General features: G+C 44.3%; 4 non-coding genes across 4 annotated transcripts; all 4 read left to right on the top strand.

Annotated features, from left to right (window-relative positions):
* Positions 1-262: 262 nt before the first annotated feature.
* On the top strand, positions 263-478 carry LOC130110882 (small nucleolar RNA U3). Its single transcript, XR_008810095.1, has one exon. It is a non-coding gene; the product is annotated as a small nucleolar RNA U3 (small nucleolar RNA).
* Positions 479-11,006: 10,528 nt separating this feature from the next.
* On the top strand, positions 11,007-11,218 carry LOC130110889 (small nucleolar RNA U3). Its single transcript, XR_008810102.1, has one exon. It is a non-coding gene; the product is annotated as a small nucleolar RNA U3 (small nucleolar RNA).
* Positions 11,219-15,877: 4,659 nt separating this feature from the next.
* LOC130110888 (small nucleolar RNA U3) lies at positions 15,878-16,089 on the top strand. Its single transcript, XR_008810101.1, has one exon. It is a non-coding gene; the product is annotated as a small nucleolar RNA U3 (small nucleolar RNA).
* Positions 16,090-20,572: 4,483 nt separating this feature from the next.
* Positions 20,573-20,784, top strand: LOC130110884 (small nucleolar RNA U3). The gene has a single exon (XR_008810097.1). It is a non-coding gene; the product is annotated as a small nucleolar RNA U3 (small nucleolar RNA).
* Positions 20,785-21,694: the final 910 nt, after the last annotated feature.

The raw sequence follows: 21,694 nt of genomic DNA, 5'->3' as shown, positions 1-21,694 counted from the left end.
ATTTTCTTTGGGATTGTGTGGCTGAGCAGATAAAACCCTTACCCTAACCCAAATCCTAGAAAGCGCTGTCCGTTAATTTTATGCAAAGCTTTTACTCTGAGAAGCTCTCTACTTTGCATCAGAAATACCGTTGCCGTGGTTAGCTTGGCTATTGTGACGAGTTGGTCTCTATTGCTGTGGTATTGTCTGCCAGAGCAGATAAAACTCTTACCCCAACCGTAACCGAAAGATATAGAGCCATCCATTGAGTTTATCAAAACCTAATATTAATTTCAGAGATAATTTCTTTAGTTTTTATCTTGAGAAATGTTTTTCTAAAGTGCGAGTCCCGCCACCCACCATGATGAGCCTGGGGTGCTTCTCCCTGACCGCGAAGCAGGTACAGAGAAGTGGTTTAATCACTCACTCTGGGCTTTTGGTGACCGTTCAGTGTTGCTTTTATGGAGTTATCAAGAGGAAGGAGCATGTTCTGTGTGGCTAAAAAGGAGGGGCAAAAATGTAGAAATTCATCAATTTTATCTAAACCTTAGTCCAAACTCTAAAAACATGACGATTGTAGAAGTGCAATTCAATAAAAGAAACCCACTTGTATTGCTGCAAACCCCACCAACAACTTCTCAAGTTTAAAACAGGATAAACTAATCAAGAGGGAAGACAATGGGGGATCAAGTGTAAAGAATAAACAACCTCCAAATAGATCCTATACCCAATCCATCAAACTCTCCAAATTCGTAACCCTAAACCTGGGGGTATCTGTAAGCCAGTATTTGGGCATTGTTGAGGCGCCTGGTTGACATGTGTTGGCTCTTGCATTCAATTCTAACTCTTACCTTTCACTAGGAGAGGCCTAATATTTCCCATCAGAAATGCCATTGCCGTGGTTAGCTTGGCTACTGCGAAGAGTTCATCTCTGTTGCTGTGGTATTCTCTGTGCGATTGTCTGCCTGAGCTGATAAAACCCTTACACTAAGCGAAACCTAGGAAGAGCCGTCTATTAATTTTATCCAAGTCTTTCTCTCCGAGAAGCTTCGTACTTTCCATCAGAAATGCCATTGCCGTGGTTAGCTTGGCTACTGCGAAGAGTTAGTCTGTTGCTGTGGTATTGTCTGTGCGATTGTCTGCCTGAGCTGATAAAACTCTTACACTAAGCGAAACATAAGGAGCCGTCCATTAATTATATCCGAGACTTTCACTCCGAGAAGCTTGCTACTTTCCATCAGAAATGCCATTGCCGTGGTTAGCTTGGCTACTGCGAAGAGTTCATCTCTGTTGCTATGGTATTCTTTGTGCGATTGTCTGACTGAGCTGAAAAAACCCTTACACTAAGCGAAACCTAGAAAGAGCCGTCCATTAATTTTATCCAAGTCTTTCACTCCGAGAAGCTTGGTACTTTCCATCAGAAATGCCATTGCCATGGTTAGCTAGGCTACTGCGAAGAGTTCGTCTCTGTTGCTGTGGTATTCTCTGTGCGATTGACTGCCTGAGCTGATAAAACCCTTACACTAAGCGAAACCTAGAAAGAACCGTCTATTAATTTTATCCAAGTCTTTCTCCCCGAGAAGCTTGGTACTTTCCATCAGAAATGCCATTGCCGTGGTTAGCTTGGCTACTGCGAAGAGTTCGTCTCTGTTGCTGTGGTATTCTCTGTGCGATTGTCTGCCTGAGCTGATAAAACCCTTGCACTAAGCGAAACATAAAGAGCCGTCCATTAATTTTATCCAAGACTTTCACTCTGAGAAGCTTGGTACTTTCCATCAGAAATGCCATTGCCGTGGTTAGTTTGGCTACTGCGAAGAGTTCGTCTCTGTTGCGGTGGTATTCTCTGTGTGATTGTCTGCCTGAGCTGATAAAACCCTTACACTAAGCAAAACGTATAGAAAGTGTAATATTTGCTAGTAATATTTGATTTGCTAATGTCCCTTACGGCTTTCCGTAGCGCCACAACAAAGTCACGTGATGTACGTAACAACGTCAGTCGGAATCCGGTCGACGAATAAACACCCAGCACGAGAGAAGTCGTCCTTGCTTTATTAATGTTATAAGTTAACATAGCCAGAGGGCACAGATCATTACATGGTGTCAGAGTAGCGGAGTTTAAATACCCAATATGGATTCGTACGGCGTTCCAGCTCCACGGATGGACTGGGAATCGGCGAACTTACCTGAAGCATGGAGACGATTTCGACAAACAACGGAGCTAATGTTCACGGGCCCCCTGCGCGGGAAGAATGAAGAGGAGAAATGCAGCTACCTCCTGCTCTGGATAGGGGAAAAAGGGCGCGATGTGCACAACACTTGGACACTCAGCGGAGAACAAGCCAAGAAGCTAGAAACGTACTACGATAAGTACACTGAGTACATCACCCCCAAAGCAAACCCGATTTATGCCAGATATAAATTTCATGAAAAGATGCAGGGAGAGAGTGAATCCTTCGAACGATTTGTAACTGAGCTAAAGCTCCTAGTCAAAGACTGTGGCTACCCAAATGCCGACGAGATGGTCAGGGACCGCATCGTGTTTGCCACCAACTCACCCAGAGTGAGAGAAAAGCTACTTAGCCAGGGAGCTGAGCTAACGCTAGAAAAAGCCATAGATGTAGCCCGCTCACACGAGCTAGCAAAGCAACAGCTAACGTTTATGGGCCAGGGCAGCACACATGAAACGGTGCACGCAATAGGCAGAAAGACTTACAAACCGAACGCACCCAAAGCAGCTAACGCTAACTTCAGACAAAGGGACGTTAGCACCGCCGCCAGGGCGTGTAGCTATTGTGGAGGGCTACACGGCGCTAAAGCCACTTGCCCAGCTAAGGGTAAACAATGCATTAAATGCAAGAAGCTCAATCATTTTGCTAAAGTATGCAAGTCTAGCTCCCAGGGACAGACAAAGTACTACCGCGGCACAGTACATGCCGTCGGAGAGAACCCAGAAGAGTGCACCACTGACAGAGAACAGGAAGAACTGTACTTCGACAACATTACAGTGGAGAGCACCGCTGTGGGAGAACAGACAGAGCTGTACATAGACTGCATCTCAATAGAGAACAACGGAAAAAGCAACGAGCAGGCTTACGTAGAGGTTGGAATTGGCACACCTCCACAGAAGGTAAAGTTTAAACTAGACACTGGGGCACAGGCCAATACTATTCCCACCAACCTGTTCCAGGCGCTGTTCAAAAATGTGACACTGAAACCAGCAATACACAGACTCACTGAATATGGAGGAGGCGCGCTGAGCGTGAAAGGCACATGCAAACTCAAATGTAAGTACAGAGACAATGCAATTATGCTGGACTTTTACGTCATTGACACAAACGCCCCACCAGTCATGGCAATGAAAACATGCCGTGACCTAAACTTGGTAAAAATAGTGATGGCTGTGAGCGAGGAAAACAATGTCACATCACAGAGCATAATGGATGAGTATGCAGATGTTTTCCAAGGAATAGGAGAGTTCCCAGGCGAGTGCACCTTCCGCGTCACACCAGATGCAACGCCGGTCGTCTGCCCGCCACGCAGAATCCCCATCGCCCTACGCAGCAAACTGAGGGACGAGCTTGACAGCATGGAGAAAGGCGGCATAATCTGTAAGGTAACAGAACCCACAGAATGGGTGAACGCACTCGTCATTGTTGAGAAGCCAAAGACAGGCAAACTTAGAGTGTGTTTAGACCCCAGAGCTCTTAACAAAGTGATACAACGACCTCACTACCCCCTCCCCACGCTGGAGGACGCCACCACAAAGCTTGCTGGAGCTGAGTACTTTAGCGTGTTAGACGCGCGGTCAGGCTATTGGGCCATCAAACTGAGCACTGAATCCTCAATGTTGACGACATTTAACACAGTGTTTGGCAGGTATCGTTTCCTCAGACTGCCATTCGGAATCGTGTCCGCTCAAGACGAGTTCCAGAGACGCGTGGATGAAACATATGAAGGATTGGACGGTGTGACGGCCATAGTGGACGATATACTAGTGTTCGGCAAGACTAAAGAGGAACATGACCAGCGTCTCAGAGCGATGCTGAAGCGCACAAGGGAGCGAGGGGTGAGGCTCAACCCCGACAAGTGTCACATATGCGTGTCCGAGGTAAGCTACTTCGGCCACACGCTCTCACACGAAGGCATCAAACCAGACCCACACAAGGTGAAGGCGGTCAAGGACATGCAACCCCCACAGAACAAAGCAGAGCTGGAGACAGTCCTCGGCATGGTCAACTACCTCGCCAGATTTGCTCCACACCTCTCACAGATAAACTCACCCCTCAGACAGCTTCTGAAACAGGACAGTGAGTTTGTGTGGGATGCAGTCCACGACAAGGCGTTCCAAGAGATGAAGAATCTCATTACACAGCACCCAGGTCCAGTACTCTCATATTTCGACCCGCAGAAAGAGCTGCGACTCCAAGTGGATGCATCCAAAAGTGGCCTTGGGGCTGTCATGCTCCAAGATGGCAAACCAATTGCCTATGCGTCCAAGTCACTCAACAGCACTGAAGAAAACTACGCACAGATAGAGAAGGAGCTCTACGCTGTGGTCTTCGGCTGCAAGAGGTTCCACGAGTACATGTATGGACGAAAAGTGATTGTGGAGTCAGACCACAAGCCTCTGGAGGCAATACTAAAAAAGCCACTGGCAGCAGCACCACCCCGGCTGCAACGGATGATCCTGGCGCTCCAAAAATACGACATCCAAATCATCCACCGCCCCGGTAAGGACATACCGGTGGCCGACACACTGTCACGCAAGTCAATAGAACACCACGACAGTGACCTACAGGAAGGGATGGAGGCCCAAGTGCACACAGTCCTCAGCAACATCCCTGTGAGCGACACAAGACTCACAGAAATCAAGCAGGAAACAGCGCAAGATCCACAGCTCACCACACTCAGACGAGCCACACTCACTGGCTGGCCAGACACAAAGAAAAAGTGCCCGCCCAGCATCCAGGAATACTGGAACCACAGAGCAGAAATCTCAGAAATGGACGGTATCCTGTTCAAAGGTGAGAGAATCATTGTCCCCCAAAAGCTTCGCAAGGACATGATACAGCGCATCCATGCCAGCCACCTTGGCGTGGAAAAAAGCAAATGCCGAGCAAGAGACTTACTGTTCTGGCCTGGCATGGGGAAACAGATCGAGGATGCGGTAGCAGACTGCAGCATATGCCAAGAACGGCGCAGCGCAAATGCAAAGGAACCAATGATGTCACACGCCATACCCGAGCGGCCGTGGCAAGTGATAGGCACAGACCTATTCACATGGAACTCACAGGACTTCATAGTCACTGTGGACTACTACTCCAGATTCTTCGAGCTAGAAAGACTTTACAGCTGCACCTCATCTGCCGTCATCATGAAGCTGAAAGCAGCAATGGCTCGACACGGAATCCCCGAGACTATCATCAGCGACAACGGTCCGTGCTACAGCTCTGGTGAGTTCCGCAACTTCTCACAGACATGGGGTTTCTCACACACCACCACAAGCCCCCACTACCCACAGAGCAACGGCCTCTCCGAGAAGACTGTCCAGACGGCCAAACGCATCCTGGACAAAGCCAAAGCTGAGAACAAAGACCCCTACATGAGCTTACTGGAGTATCGCAACACACCGGTGGACAACCTGAAATCACCGGCACAGCTACTGATGAGTCGGAGGCTGCGGTCCATTCTCCCATCAACAGCAAAACACCTGCAGCCACAGATCGCCAGTCAGGAGGATGTTCACAAAAGGAGAGAGGTATGTCAACAGCGCCAGCAGGCATACTACAACCGAACAGCCAAACCTCTGCCCCACCTGCCCGCAGGCACACCAATCCGCTTCCGGCAGGAGGATGGATCCTGGAGACCTGCAACTGTGGAAAGACCAGCGAACACAGACAGGAGCTACCACATCCAAACCAAAGAAGGTCAGATCTACCAACGCAACCGTCAACACCTGCGACAAAGCAGAGTGAACACTCACACTACGCACACACACACTTCACAGCAGACTGTTACCAGCGCTAACAACAACACACAAGCCCATCAGCAAGAGCATGCTGAACCTCCAGACACGAACAATCAGCGACAACCAGACACACAGCCTGGTTACACCACGAGGTCAGGTCGCACGATCAAACCAAGACAAATCCTTGACTTATGAATGTAAAAAAAAGAGAATTTTACACCAACCTGTACTATACCTGCTATGTTTTGAAAAGAAATATTTACAGCGTTCACTTACCTTGTGTACCTACCTGCTGTTTGCAGTTACCAGTAATGAAATGAAAAAAAAAAAAGATGAAATGTTATTACGGTGTCACATTTAGACAGTGAAGGAAATGTTTTACACTACTTTGTTGCAGTCCAGTTATATAAGAGTTCCACTTTCATATTCTTTCTTATTAAGATTGTATTCGCTTATAAACGTGCTCAACGTGGTCTGTATCTCTGCAGAGAAAGCAGCACTTTTCAGAAAAAGGGAGATGTAATATTTGCTAGTAATATTTGATTTGCTAATGTCCCTTACGGCTTTCCGTAGCGCCACAACAAAGTCACGTGATGTACGTAACAACGTCAGTCGGAATCCGGTCGACGAATAAACACCCAGCACGAGAGAAGTCGTCCTTGCTTTATTAATGTTATAAGTTAACATAGCCAGAGGGCACAGATCATTACAGAAAGAAACGTCCATTAATTTTATCCAAGACTTTCACTCCGAGAAGCTTGGTACTTTCCATCAGAAATGCCATTGCCATGGTTAGCTTGGCTACTGCGAAGAGTTAGTCTCTGTTGCTGTGGTATTCTCTGTGCGATTGTCTGCCTGAGCTGATAAAACTCTTACACTAAGCGAAACATAAGGAGCCGTCCATTAATTATATCCAAGACTTTCACTCCGAGAAGCTTGCTACTTTCCATCAGAAATGCCATTGCCGTGGTTAGCTTGGCTACTGCGAAGAGTTCATCTCTGTTGCTGTGGTATTCTCTGTGCGATTGACTGCCTGAGCTGATAAAACCCTTACACTAAGCGAAACTTAGAAAGAACCGTCTATTAATTTTATCCAAGTCTTTCTCCCCGAGAAGCTTGGTACTTTCCATCAGAAATGCCATTGCCGTGGTTAGCTTGGCTACTGCGAAGAGTTCGTCTCTGTTGCTGTGGTATTCTCTGTGCGATTGTCTGCCTGAGCTGATAAAACCCTTACACTAAGCGAAATATGTGGAAAGAGCTGTCCAGTAATTTTATCCAAAACTTTCACTCAGAGAATCTTTATACTTTTCCTCAGTAATGACATTGCCTTGGTTTGCTTCGCTTCCACGAAGTTAGTTTCTGTTGCTATTGTATTTCTGCGGGATTGTCCGACTGAACATATAAAACCCTTACTGTAAGTGAAATATGTAGAATAGCCGTTCATTAATTTTATCCAAAATTTTTACTGCAAGAAACTTGATACTTTCCATCAGGAATGCCATTGCAATAGTTAGCTTGGCTACTAAAAAGAGTTGGTCTCTGTTGCTGTGGTATTCTCTGTGCGATTGTCTGTCTGAGCTTATAAAACCCTTACACTAAGCGAAACGTATAGAAAGAAACGCCCAGTAATTTTATCCAAAACTTTTACTGTGAGAAGTTTGGTACTTTCCATCAGAAATGCCATTGCCGTGGTTAGCTTGGCTACTGCGAAGAGTTGGTCTGTTGCTGTGGTATTCTCTGTGCGATTGTCTGCCTGAGCTGATAAAACCCTTACACGAAGCGAAACATAAAGAGCCGTCCATCAATTATATCCAAGACTTTCACTCCGAGAAGCTTGGTACTTTCCATCAGAAATGCCATTGCCGTAGTTAGCTTGGCTACTGCGAAGAGTTCGTCTCTGTTGCTGTGGTATTCTCTGTGCGATTGTCTGCCTGAGCTGATAAAACCCTTACACTAAGCGAAACATAAAGAGCCGTCCATTAATTTTATCCAAGACTTTCACTCCGAGAAGCTTGGTACTTTCCATCAGAAATGCCATTGCCGTGGTTAGCTTGGCTACTGCGAAGAGTTCGTCTCTGTTGCGGTGGTATTCTCTGTGTGATTGTCTGCCTGAGCTGATAAAACCCTTACACTAAGCGAAACGTATAGAAAGAAACGTCCATTAATTTTATCTAAGACTTTCACTCCGAGAAGCTTGGTACTTTCCATCAGAAATGCCATTGCCGTGGTTAGCTTGGCTACTGCGAAGAGTTCGTCTCTGTTGCTGTGGTATTCTCTGTGCGATTGTTTGCCTGAGCTGATAAAACCCTCACACTAAGCGAAACATAAAGAGCCGTCCATTAATTTTATCCAAGACTTTCACTCCGAGAAGCTTGGTACTTTCCATCAGAAATGCCATTGCCGTGGTTAGCTTGGCTACTGCGAAGAGTTCGTCTCTGTTGCTGTGGTATTCTCTGTGTGATTTTCTGCCTGAGCTGATAAAACCCTTACACTAAGCGAAACGTATAGAAAGAAACGTCCATTAATTTTATCCAAGACTTTCACTCCGAGAAGCTTGGTACTTTCCATCAGAAATGCCATTGCCGTGGTTAGCTTGGCTACTGCGAAGAGTTCATCTCTGTTGCTGTGGTATTATCTGTGCGATTGTCTGCCTGAGCTGATAAAACCCTTACACTAAGCGAAACCTAGGAAGAGCCGTCTATTAATTTTATCCAAGTCTTTCTCTCCGAGAAGCTTCGTACTTTCCATCAGAAATGCCATTGCCGTGGTTAGCTTGGCTACTGCGAAGAGTTCGTCTCTGTTGCTGTGGTATTCTCTGTGCGATTGTCTGCCTGAGCTGATAAAACCCTTACACTAAGCGAAACATAAAGAGCCGTCTATTAATTTTATCTAAGCCTTTCACTCCGAGAAGCTTGGTACTTTCCATCTGAAATGCCATTGCCGTGGTTAGCTTGGCTACTGCGAAGAGTTCGTCTCTGTTGCGGTGGTATTCTCTGTGTGATTGTCTGCCTGAGCTGATAAAACCCTAACGCTAAGCGAAATATGTAGAAAGAGCTGTCCATTAATTTTATCCAAAACTTTCACTCCGAGTAGCTTGGTACTTTCCATCAGAAATGCCATTGCCGTGGTTAGCTTGGCTACTGCGAAGAGTTCGTCTCTGTTCCTGTGGTATTCTCTGTGCGATTGTCTGCCTGAGCTGATAAAACCCTTGCACTAAGCGAAATATGTGGAAAGAGCTGTCCAGTAATTTTATCCAAAACTTTCACTCAGAGAATCTTTATACTTTTCCTCAGTAATGACATTGTCTTGGTTTGCTTCGCTTCCACGAAGAGTTAGTTTCTGTTGCTATTGCATTTCTGCGGGATTGTCCGACTGAACATATAAAACCCTTACTGTAAGTGAAATATGTAGAATAGCCGTTCATTAATTTTATCCAAAACTTTTACTGCAAGAAACTTGATACTTTCCATCAGGAATGCTATTGCAATAGTTAGCTTGGCTACTACAAAGAGTTGGTCTCTGTTGCTGTGGTATTCTCTGTGCGATTGTCTGTCTGAGCTTATAAAACCCTTACACTAAGCGAAACGTATAGAAAGAAACGTCCAGTAATTATATCCAAAACTTTTACTGTGAGAAGTTTGGTACTTTCCATCAGAAATGCCATTGCCGTGGTTAGCTTGGCTACTGTGAAGAGTTGGTCTGTTGCTGTGGTATTCTCTGTGCGATTGTCTGCCTGAGCTGATAAAACCCTTACACGAAGCGAAACATAAAGAGCCGTCCATTAATTATATCCAAGACTTTCACTCCGAGAAGCTTGGTACTTTCCATCAGAAATGCCATTGCCGTGGTTAGCTTGGCTACTGCGAAGAGTTCGTCTCTGTTGCTGTGGTATTCTCTGTGCGATTGTCTGCCTGAGCTGATAAAACCCTTACACTAAGCGAAACATAAAGAGCCGTCCATTAATTTTATCCAAGACTTTCACTCCGAGAAGCTTGGTACTTTCCATCAGAAATGCCATTGCCGTGGTTAGCTTGGCTACTGCGAAGAGTTCGTCTCTGTTGCGGTGGTATTCTCTGTGTGATTGTCTGCCTGAGCTGATAAAACCCTTACACTAAGCGAAACGTATAGAAAGAAACGTCCATTAATTTTATCCAAGACTTTCACTCCGAGAAGCTTGGTACTTTCCATCAGCAATGCCATTGCCGTGGTTAGCTTGGCTACTGCGAAGAGTTCGTCTCTGTTGCTGTGGTATTCTCTGTGTGATTTTCTGCCTGAGCTGATAAAACCCTTACGCTAAGCGAAACGTATAGAAAGAAACGTCCATTAATTTTATCCAAGACTTTCACTCCGAGAAGCTTGGTACTTTCCATCAGAAATGCCATTGCCGTGGTTAGCTTGGCTACTGCGAAGAGTTCATCTCTGTTGCTGTGGTATTCTCTGTGCGATTGTCTGCCTGAGCTGATAAAACCCTTACACTAAGCGAAACCTAGAAAGAGCCGTCTATTAATTTTATCCAAGTCTTTCTCTCCGAGAAGCTTGGTACTTTCCATCTGAAATGCCATTGCCGTGGTTAGCTTGGCTACTGCGAAGAGTTCGTCTCTGTTGCTGTGGTATTCTCTGTGCGATTGTCTGCCTGAGCTGATAAAACCCTTACACTAAGCGAAACATAAAGAGCCGTCCATTAATATTATCCAAGACTTTCACTCCGAGAAGCTTGGTACTTTCCATCTGAAATGCCATTGCCGTGGTTAGCTTGGCTACTGCGAAGAGTTCGTCTCTGTTGCGGTGGTATTCTCTGTGTGATTGTCTGCCTGAGCTGATAAAACCCTTACACTAAGCGAAACCTAGAAAGCGCCCTCCATTAATTTTATCCAAGACTTTCACTCCGAGAAGTTTAGTACTTTCCATCAGAAATGCCATTGCCGTGGTTAGCTTGGCTACTGCGACGAGTTGGTGTCTTGCTGTGGTATTCTCTCTAGGATTGTGTGCCAGGGCAGATGAAACCCTTACCCTAACCGTAACCGAAAGATATAGAGCCATCCGTTACGTTTAGCAAAACCTAATCCTCCTTTCGGGGATAAGTTCTTTAGTTTTATCGTGAGAAATGTTTTTCTAAAGTGAGCTCCACCGCCCATGATGATGAGCTGGGGTGCTTCTTCCTCAGCGCTAAGCTGGTACAGAGAAGTGGTTTAATCACAATCTCTGTGCCTTAGATGATGTTCAATGTTCCTTTCATGGGAGCATCAAGAGAAGGGGCATGTTCTGAGTGGTAAAAAGGAAAAAATTGCAGAAATTCATCAATTTGATCTAAACCTTAGTCTTAACTCTTAAAACATTAAATTGCAATTGCAGAAAAGTTCAATTAAAAAAAAAAACACTTGTACTGTTCCAAACCCCACCAACAACATTTTAAGTTTAAAACGGGATAAAGTAATCAAGATATAAGACAATGGGAGATCAGTTGTAACGAATAAACACCCAAATTGCCCCTAAACTTAACCAATCAAACTCTATCCCTAACCGTAATCTTTGGGGTATTTCTTTCCAGCACTTGGGCATTGGCGGAGGTGCTCAGTTGACATGTGTTGGCTCTGGCATTCAACCCTAACCATAAAGTTAACCTAGTATTTTCAATCTGAAAGGCCCTTGCCCTGGTTAGCTTGGCTACCGCGAAGAGTTGGTCTCTGTTGCTGTGGTATTCTCTGTGCGATTGACTGCCTGAGCTGATAAAACCCTAACGCTAAGCGAAACATGTAGAAAGAGCTGTCCATTAATTTTATCCAAAACTTTCACTCCGAGTAGCTAGGTACTTTCCATCAGAAATGCTATTGCCGTGGTTAGCTTGGCTGCTGCGAAGAGTTCGTCTCTGTTGCGGTGGTATTCTCTGTGTGATTGTCTGCCTGAGCTGATAAAACCCTAACGCTAAGCGAAATATGTAGAAAGAGCTGTCCATTAATTTTATCCAAAACTTTCTCTCCGAGTAGCTTGGTACTTTCCACCAGAAATGCCATTGCCGTGGTTAGCTTGGCTACTGCGAAGAGTTCGTCTCTGTTGCGGTGGTATTCTCTGTGCGATTGTCTGCCTGAGCTGATAAAACCCTTACACTAAGCGAAATATGTGGAAAGCGCTGCCCAGTAATTTTATCCAAAACTTTCACTCAGAGAATCTTTATGCTTTTCCTCAGTAATGACATTGTCTTGGTTTGCTTCGCTTCCACGAAGAGTTAGTTTCTGTTGCTATTGTATTTCTGCGGGATTGTCCGACTGAACATATAAAACCCTTACTGTAAGTGAAATATGTAGAATAGCCGTTCATTAATTTTATCCAAAACTTTTACTGCAAGAAACTTGATACTTTCCATCAGGAATGCCATTGCAATAGTTAGCTTGGCTACTACAAAGAGTTGGTCTCTGTTGCTGTGGTATTCTCTGTGCGATTGTCTGTCTGAGCTTATAAAACCCTTACACTAAGCGAAACGTATAGAAAGAAACGCCCAGTAATTTTATCCAAAACTTTTACTGTGAGAAGTTTGGTACTTTCCATCAGAAATGCCATTGCCGTGGTTAGCTTGGCTACTGCGAAGAGTTGGTCTGTTGCTGTGGTATTCTCTGTGCGATTGTCTGCCTGAGCTGATAAAACCCTTACACGAAGCGAAACATAAAGAGCCGTCCATCAATTATATCCAAGACTTTCACTCCGAGAAGCTTGGTACTTTCCATCAGAAATGCCATTGCCGTAGTTAGCTTGGCTACTGCGAAGAGTTCGTCTCTGTTGCTGTGGTATTCTCTGTGCGATTGTCTGCCTGAGCTGATAAAACCCTTACACTAAGCGAAACATAAAGAGCCGTCCATTAATTTTATCCAAGACTTTCACTCCGAGAAGCTTGGTACTTTCCATCAGAAATGCCATTGCCGTGGTTAGCTTGGCTACTGCGAAGAGTTCGTCTCTGTTGCGGTGGTATTCTCTGTGTGATTGTCTGCCTGAGCTGATAAAACCCTTACACTAAGCGAAACGTATAGAAAGAAACGTCCATTAATTTTATCTAAGACTTTCACTCCGAGAAGCTTGGTACTTTCCATCAGAAATGCCATTGCCGTGGTTAGCTTGGCTACTGCGAAGAGTTCGTCTCTGTTGCTGTGGTATTCTCTGTGCGATTGTTTGCCTGAGCTGATAAAACCCTCACACTAAGCGAAACATAAAGAGCCGTCCATTAATTTTATCCAAGACTTTCACTCCGAGAAGCTTGGTACTTTCCATCAGAAATGCCATTGCCGTGGTTAGCTTGGCTACTGCGAAGAGTTCGTCTCTGTTGCTGTGGTATTCTCTGTGTGATTTTCTGCCTGAGCTGATAAAACCCTTACACTAAGCGAAACGTATAGAAAGAAACGTCCATTAATTTTATCCAAGACTTTCACTCCGAGAAGCTTGGTACTTTCCATCAGAAATGCCATTGCCGTGGTTAGCTTGGCTACTGCGAAGAGTTCATCTCTGTTGCTGTGGTATTATCTGTGCGATTGTCTGCCTGAGCTGATAAAACCCTTACACTAAGCGAAACCTAGGAAGAGCCGTCTATTAATTTTATCCAAGTCTTTCTCTCCGAGAAGCTTCGTACTTTCCATCAGAAATGCCATTGCCGTGGTTAGCTTGGCTACTGCGAAGAGTTCGTCTCTGTTGCTGTGGTATTCTCTGTGCGATTGTCTGCCTGAGCTGATAAAACCCTTACACTAAGCGAAACATAAAGAGCCGTCTATTAATTTTATCTAAGCCTTTCACTCCGAGAAGCTTGGTACTTTCCATCTGAAATGCCATTGCCGTGGTTAGCTTGGCTACTGCGAAGAGTTCGTCTCTGTTGCGGTGGTATTCTCTGTGTGATTGTCTGCCTGAGCTGATAAAACCCTAACGCTAAGCGAAATATGTAGAAAGAGCTGTCCATTAATTTTATCCAAAACTTTCACTCCGAGTAGCTTGGTACTTTCCATCAGAAATGCCATTGCCGTGGTTAGCTTGGCTACTGCGAAGAGTTCGTCTCTGTTCCTGTGGTATTCTCTGTGCGATTGTCTGCCTGAGCTGATAAAACCCTTGCACTAAGCGAAATATGTGGAAAGAGCTGTCCAGTAATTTTATCCAAAACTTTCACTCAGAGAATCTTTATACTTTTCCTCAGTAATGACATTGTCTTGGTTTGCTTCGCTTCCACGAAGAGTTAGTTTCTGTTGCTATTGCATTTCTGCGGGATTGTCCGACTGAACATATAAAACCCTTACTGTAAGTGAAATATGTAGAATAGCCGTTCATTAATTTTATCCAAAACTTTTACTGCAAGAAACTTGATACTTTCCATCAGGAATGCTATTGCAATAGTTAGCTTGGCTACTACAAAGAGTTGGTCTCTGTTGCTGTGGTATTCTCTGTGCGATTGTCTGTCTGAGCTTATAAAACCCTTACACTAAGCGAAACGTATAGAAAGAAACGTCCAGTAATTATATCCAAAACTTTTACTGTGAGAAGTTTGGTACTTTCCATCAGAAATGCCATTGCCGTGGTTAGCTTGGCTACTGTGAAGAGTTGGTCTGTTGCTGTGGTATTCTCTGTGCGATTGTCTGCCTGAGCTGATAAAACCCTTACACGAAGCGAAACATAAAGAGCCGTCCATTAATTATATCCAAGACTTTCACTCCGAGAAGCTTGGTACTTTCCATCAGAAATGCCATTGCCGTGGTTAGCTTGGCTACTGCGAAGAGTTCGTCTCTGTTGCTGTGGTATTCTCTGTGCGATTGTCTGCCTGAGCTGATAAAACCCTTACACTAAGCGAAACATAAAGAGCCGTCCATTAATTTTATCCAAGACTTTCACTCCGAGAAGCTTGGTACTTTCCATCAGAAATGCCATTGCCGTGGTTAGCTTGGCTACTGCGAAGAGTTCGTCTCTGTTGCGGTGGTATTCTCTGTGTGATTGTCTGCCTGAGCTGATAAAACCCTTACACTAAGCGAAACGTATAGAAAGAAACGTCCATTAATTTTATCCAAGACTTTCACTCCGAGAAGCTTGGTACTTTCCATCAGCAATGCCATTGCCGTGGTTAGCTTGGCTACTGCGAAGAGTTCGTCTCTGTTGCTGTGGTATTCTCTGTGTGATTTTCTGCCTGAGCTGATAAAACCCTTACGCTAAGCGAAACGTATAGAAAGAAACGTCCATTAATTTTATCCAAGACTTTCACTCCGAGAAGCTTGGTACTTTCCATCAGAAATGCCATTGCCGTGGTTAGCTTGGCTACTGCGAAGAGTTCATCTCTGTTGCTGTGGTATTCTCTGTGCGATTGTCTGCCTGAGCTGATAAAACCCTTACACTAAGCGAAACCTAGAAAGAGCCGTCTATTAATTTTATCCAAGTCTTTCTCTCCGAGAAGCTTGGTACTTTCCATCTGAAATGCCATTGCCGTGGTTAGCTTGGCTACTGCGAAGAGTTCGTCTCTGTTGCTGTGGTATTCTCTGTGCGATTGTCTGCCTGAGCTGATAAAACCCTTACACTAAGCGAAACATAAAGAGCCGTCCATTAATATTATCCAAGACTTTCACTCCGAGAAGCTTGGTACTTTCCATCTGAAATGCCATTGCCGTGGTTAGCTTGGCTACTGCGAAGAGTTCGTCTCTGTTGCGGTGGTATTCTCTGTGTGATTGTCTGCCTGAGCTGATAAAACCCTTACACTAAGCGAAACCTAGAAAGCGCCCTCCATTAATTTTATCCAAGACTTTCACTCCGAGAAGTTTAGTACTTTCCATCAGAAATGCCATTGCCGTGGTTAGCTTGGCTACTGCGACGAGTTGGTGTCTTGCTGTGGTATTCTCTCTAGGATTGTGTGCCAGGGCAGATGAAACCCTTACCCTAACCGTAACCGAAAGATATAGAGCCATCCGTTACGTTTAGCAAAACCTAATCCTCCTTTCGGGGATAAGTTCTTTAGTTTTATCGTGAGAAATGTTTTTCTAAAGTGAGCTCCACCGCCCATGATGATGAGCTGGGGTGCTTCTTCCTCAGCGCTAAGCTGGTACAGAGAAGTGGTTTAATCACAATCTCTGTGCCTTAGATGATGTTCAATGTTCCTTTCATGGGAGCATCAAGAGAAGGGGCATGTTCTGAGTGGTAAAAAGGAAAAAATTGCAGAAATTCATCAATTTGATCTAAACCTTAGTCTTAACTCTTAAAACATTAAATTGCAATTGCAGAAAAGTTCAATTAAAAAAAAAAACACTTGTACTGTTCCAAACCCCACCAACAACATTTTAAGTTTAAAACGGGATAAAGTAATCAAGATATAAGACAATGGGAGATCAGTTGTAACGAATAAACACCCAAATTGCCCCTAAACTTAACCAATCAAACTCTATCCCTAACCGTAATCTTTGGGGTATTTCTTTCCAGCACTTGGGCATTGGCGGAGGTGCTCAGTTGACATGTGTTGGCTCTGGCATTCAACCCTAACCATAAAGTTAACCTAGTATTTTCAATCTGAAAGGCCCTTGCCCTGGTTAGCTTGGCTACCGCGAAGAGTTGGTCTCTGTTGCTGTGGTATTCTCTGTGCGATTGACTGCCTGAGCTGATAAAACCCTAACGCTAAGCGAAACATGTAGAAAGAGCTGTCCATTAATTTTATCCAAAACTTTCACTCCGAGTAGCTAGGTACTTTCCATCAGAAATGCTATTGCCGTGGTTAGCTTGGCTGCTGCGAAGAGTTCGTCTCTGTTGCGGTGGTATTCTCTGTGTGATTGTCTGCCTGAGCTGATAAAACCCTAACGCTAAGCGAAATATGTAGAAAGAGCTGTCCATTAATTTTATCCAAAACTTTCTCTCCGAGTAGCTTGGTACTTTCCACCAGAAATGCCATTGCCGTGGTTAGCTTGGCTACTGCGAAGAGTTCGTCTCTGTTGCGGTGGTATTCTCTGTGCGATTGTCTGCCTGAGCTGATAAAACCCTTACACTAAGCGAAATATGTGGAAAGCGCTGCCCAGTAATTTTATCCAAAACTTTCACTCAGAGAATCTTTATGCTTTTCCTCAGTAATGACATTGTCTTGGTTTGCTTCGCTTCCACGAAGAGTTAGTTTCTGTTGCTATTGTATTTCTGCGGGATTGTCCGACTGAACATATAAAACCCTTACTGTAAGTGAAATATGTAGAATAGCCGTTCATTAATTTTATCCAAAACTTTTACTGCAAGAAACTTGATACTTTCCATCAGGAATGCCATTGCAATAGTTAGCTTGGCTACTACAAAGAGTTGGTCTCTGTTGCTGTGGTATTCTCTGTGCGATTGTCTGTCTGAGCTTATAAAACCCTTACACTAAGCGAAACGTATAGAAGGAAACGTCCAGTAATTTTATCCAAAACTTTTACTGTGAGAAGTTTGGTACTTTCCATCAGAAATGCCATTGCCGTGGTTAGCTTGGCTACTGCGAAGAGTTGGTCTGTTGTTCTGGTATTCTCTGTGCGATTGTCTGCCTGAGCTGATAAAACCCTTACACCAAGCGAAACATAAAGAGCCGTCCATTAATTATATCCAAGACTTTCACTCCGAGAAGCTTGGTACTTTCCATCAGAAATGCCATTGCCGTGGTTAGCTTGGCTACTGCGAAGAGTTCGTCTCTGTTGCTGTGGTATTCTCTGTGCGATTGTCTGCCTGAGCTGATAAAACCCTTACAATAAGCGAAACATAAAGAGCCGTCCATTAATTTTATCCAAAACTTTCACTCCGATTAGCTATGTACTTTCCATCAGAAATGCCATTGCCGTGGTTAGCTTGGCTACTGCGAAGAGTTCGTCTCTGTTGCTGTGGTATTCTCTGTGCGATTGACTGCCTGAGCTGATAAAACCCTAACGCTAAGCGAAACATGTAGAAAGAGCTGTCCATTAATTTTATCCAAAACTTTCACTCCGAGTAGCTAGGTTCTTTCCATCAGAAATGCCATTGCCGTGGTTAGCTTGGCTACTGCGAAGAGTTCGTCTCTGTTGCTGTGGTATTCTCTGTGCGATTGTCTGCCTGAGCTGATAAAACCCTTACACTAAGCGAAACATAAAGAGCCGTCCATTAATTTTATGCAAGACTTTCACTCCGAGAAGCTTGGTACTTTCCATCAGAAATGCCATTGCCGTGGTTACCTTGGCTACTGCGAAGAGTTCGTCTCTGTTGCGGTGGTATTCTCTGTGTGATTGTCTGCCTGAGCTGATAAAACCCTTACACTAAGCGAAACGTATAGAAAGAAACGTCCATTAATTTTATCCAAGACTTTCACTCCGAGAAGCTTGGTACTTTCCATCAGAAATGCCATTGCCGTGGTTAGCTTGGCTACTGCGAAGAGTTCGTCTCTGTTGCTGTGGTATTCTCTGTGCGATTGTCTGCCTGAGCTGATAAAACCCTTACACTAAGCGAAACATAGAGCCGGCCATTAATTTTATCCAAGACTTTCACTCCGAGAAGCTTGGTACTTTCCATCAGAAATGCCATTGCCGTGGTTAGCTTGGCTACTGCGAAGAGTTCGTCTCTGTTGCTGTGGTATTCTCTGTGCGATTTTCTGCCTGAGCTGATAAAACCCTTACACTAAGCGAAACATAGAGCCGTCCATTAATTTTATCAAAGACTTTCACTCCGAGAAGCTTGGTACTTTCCATCAGAAATGCAATTGCCGTGGTTAGCTTGGCTACTGCGAAGAGTTCGTCTCTGTTGCTGTGGTATTCTCTCTGTCATTGTCTGCCTGAGCTGATAAAAACCTTACACTAAGCGAAACGTATAGAAAGAAACGTCCATTAATTTTATCCAACACTTTCACTCCGAGAAGCTTGGTACTTTCCATCAGAAATGCCATTGCCGTGGTTAGCTTGGCTACTGCGAAGAGTTCGTCTCTGTTGCTGTGGTATTCTCTGTGCGATTGTCTGCCTGAGCTGATAAAACCCTTAAGCTAAGCAAAACCTAGAAAGAGCCGTCTATTAATTTTATCTAAGCCTTTCACTCCGAGAAGCTTGGTACTTTCCATCAGAAATGCCATTGCCGCGGTTAGCTTGGCTACTGCGAAGAGTTCGTCTCTGTTGCTGTGGTATTCTCTATGCGATTGACTGCCTGAGCTGATAAAACCCTAACGCTAAGCGAAACATGGAGAAAGAGCTGTCCATTAATTTTATCCAAAACTTTCACTCTGAGAAGCTTGGTACTTTCCATCAGAAATGCCATTGCCGTGGTTAGCTTGGCTACTGCGAAGAGTTCGTCTCTGTTGCTGTGGTATTCTCTGTGCGATTGTCTGCCTGAGCTGATAAAACCCTAACGCTAAGCGAAACATGTAGAAAGAGCCGTCCATTAATTTTATCCAAGACTTTCACTCCGAGAAGCTTGGTACTTTCCATCAGAAATGCCATTGCCGTGGTTAGCTTGGCTACTGCGAAGAGCTCGTCTCTGTTGCTGTGGTATTCTCTGTGTGATTTTCTGCCTGAGCTGATAAAACCCTTACACTAAGCGAAACGTATAGAAAGAAACGTCCATTAATTTTATCCAAGACTTTCACTCCGAGAAGCTTGGTACTTTCCATCAGAAATGCCATTGCCGTGGTTAGCTTGGCTACTGCGAAGAGTTCATCTCTGTTGCTGTGGTATTCACTGTGCGATTGTCTGCCTGAGCTGATAAAACCCTTACACTAAGCGAAACCTAGAAAGAGCCGTCTATTAATTTTATCCAAGTCTTTCTCTCCGAGAAGCTTCGTACTTTCCATCAGAAATGCCATTGCCGTGGTTAGCTTGGCTACTGCGAAGAGTTCGTCTCTGTTGCTGTGGTATTCTCTGTGCGATATTCTGCCTGAGCTGATAAAACCCTTACACTAAGCGAAACATAAAGAGCCGTCCATTAATATTATCCAAGACTTTCACTCCGAGAAGCTTGGTACTTTCCATCTGAAATGCCATTGCCGTGGTTAGCTTGGCTACTGCGAAGAGTTCGTCTCTGTTCCTGTGGTATTCTCTGTGCGATTGTCTGCCTGAGCTGATAAAACCCTTACACTAAGCGAAATATGTAGAAAGAGCTGTCCATTAATTTTATCCAAAACTTTCACTCCGAGTAGCTTGGTACTTTCCATCAGAAATGCCATTGCCGTGGTTAGCTTGGCTACTGCGAAGAGTTCGTCTCTGTTCCTGTGGTATTCTCTGTGCGATTGTCTGCCTGAGCTGCTAAAACCCTTACACTAAGCGAAATATGTGGAAAGAGCTGTCCAGTAATTTTATCCAAAACTTTCACTCAGAGAATCTTTATACTTTTCCTCAGTAATGACATTGTCTTGGTTTGCTTCGCTTCCACGAAGAGCTAGTTTCTGTTGCTATTGTATTTCTGCGGGATTGTCCGACTGAACATATAAAACCCTTACTGTAAGTGAAATATGTAGAATAGCCGTTCATTAATTTTATCCAAAACTTTTACTGCAAGAAACTTGATACTTTCCATCAGGAATGCTATTGCCGTGGTTAGCTCTGCTACTGTGAAGAGTTCGTCGCTGTTGCTGTGGTATTCTCTGTGCGATTGTCTGCCTGAGATGATGAAACCCTTACCCCAACCGTAACCGAAAGATATAGAGCCATCCGTTACGTTTAGCAAAACCTAATCGTACTTTCGGGGATAAGTTCTTTTAGTTTCATCGTGAGAAATGTTTTTCTAAAGTGAGTTCCGCCACCCACGATGATGAGCTGGGGTGCTTCTTCCTGAGCGCTAATGTGGTACAGAGAAGTGGTTTAATCACAAGCTCTGTCCTTAGATGATGTTCAATGTTCCTTTCATGGGAGCATCAAGAGAAGGGGCATGTTCTGAGTGGTAAAAAGGAAAAAAGTGCAGAAATTCATCAATTTGATCTAAACCTTAGTCTTAACTCTTAAAACATTAAATTGCAATTGCAGAAAAATTAAATTTAAAAAACAAAAACAAAAAAACACTTGTATTGTTCCAAACCCCACCAACAACATTTCAAGTTTAAAACGGGATAAAGTAATCAAGATATAAGACAATGGGAGATCAGTTGTAACGAATAAACACCCAAATTGCCCCTAGACTTAACCAATCAAACTCTATCCCTAACCGTAATCTTTGGGGTATTTCTAATCCAGCACTAGGGTATGGCGGAGGTGCTCAGTTGACATGTGTTGGCTCTGGCATTCAACCCTAACCATAAAGTTAACCTAGTATTTTCAATCTGAAATGCCCTTGCCGTGGTTAGCTTGGCTACCGCGAAGAGTTGGTCTCTGTTGCTGTGGTATTCTCTGTGCGATTGACTGCCTGAGCTGACAAAACGCTAAGCGAAACATGTAGAAAGAGCCGTCCATTAATTTTATCCAAAACTTTCACTCCGAGAAGCTTCCTACTTTCCATCAGAAATGCCATTGCCGTGGTTAGCTTGGCTACTGCGAAGAGTTCGTCTCTGTTGCTGTGGTATTCTCTGTGCGATTGTCTGACTGAGCTGATAAAACCCTTACACTAAGCGGAACCTAGAAAGAGCCGTCCATTAATTTTATACAAGTCTTTCACTCCGAGAAGCTTGGTACTTATCATCAGAAATGCCATTGCCGTGGTTAGCTTGGCTACTGCGAAGAGTTCGTCTCTGTTGCTGTGGTATTCTCTGTGCGATTGACTGCCTGAGCTGATAAAACCCTAACGCTAAGCGAAACATGTAGAAAGAGCTGTCCATTAATTTTATCCAAAACTTTTACATTGAGAAGCTTGGTACTTTCC

The sequence above is a fragment of the Lampris incognitus genome, chromosome 3 (assembly GCF_029633865.1).
Source record: "Lampris incognitus isolate fLamInc1 chromosome 3, fLamInc1.hap2, whole genome shotgun sequence".
Taxonomy (NCBI): Eukaryota; Metazoa; Chordata; class Actinopteri; order Lampriformes; family Lampridae; genus Lampris; species Lampris incognitus.
Note: the sequence above shows the minus strand (reverse complement) of the source record. Positions and strands in the feature narration are given on the sequence as shown.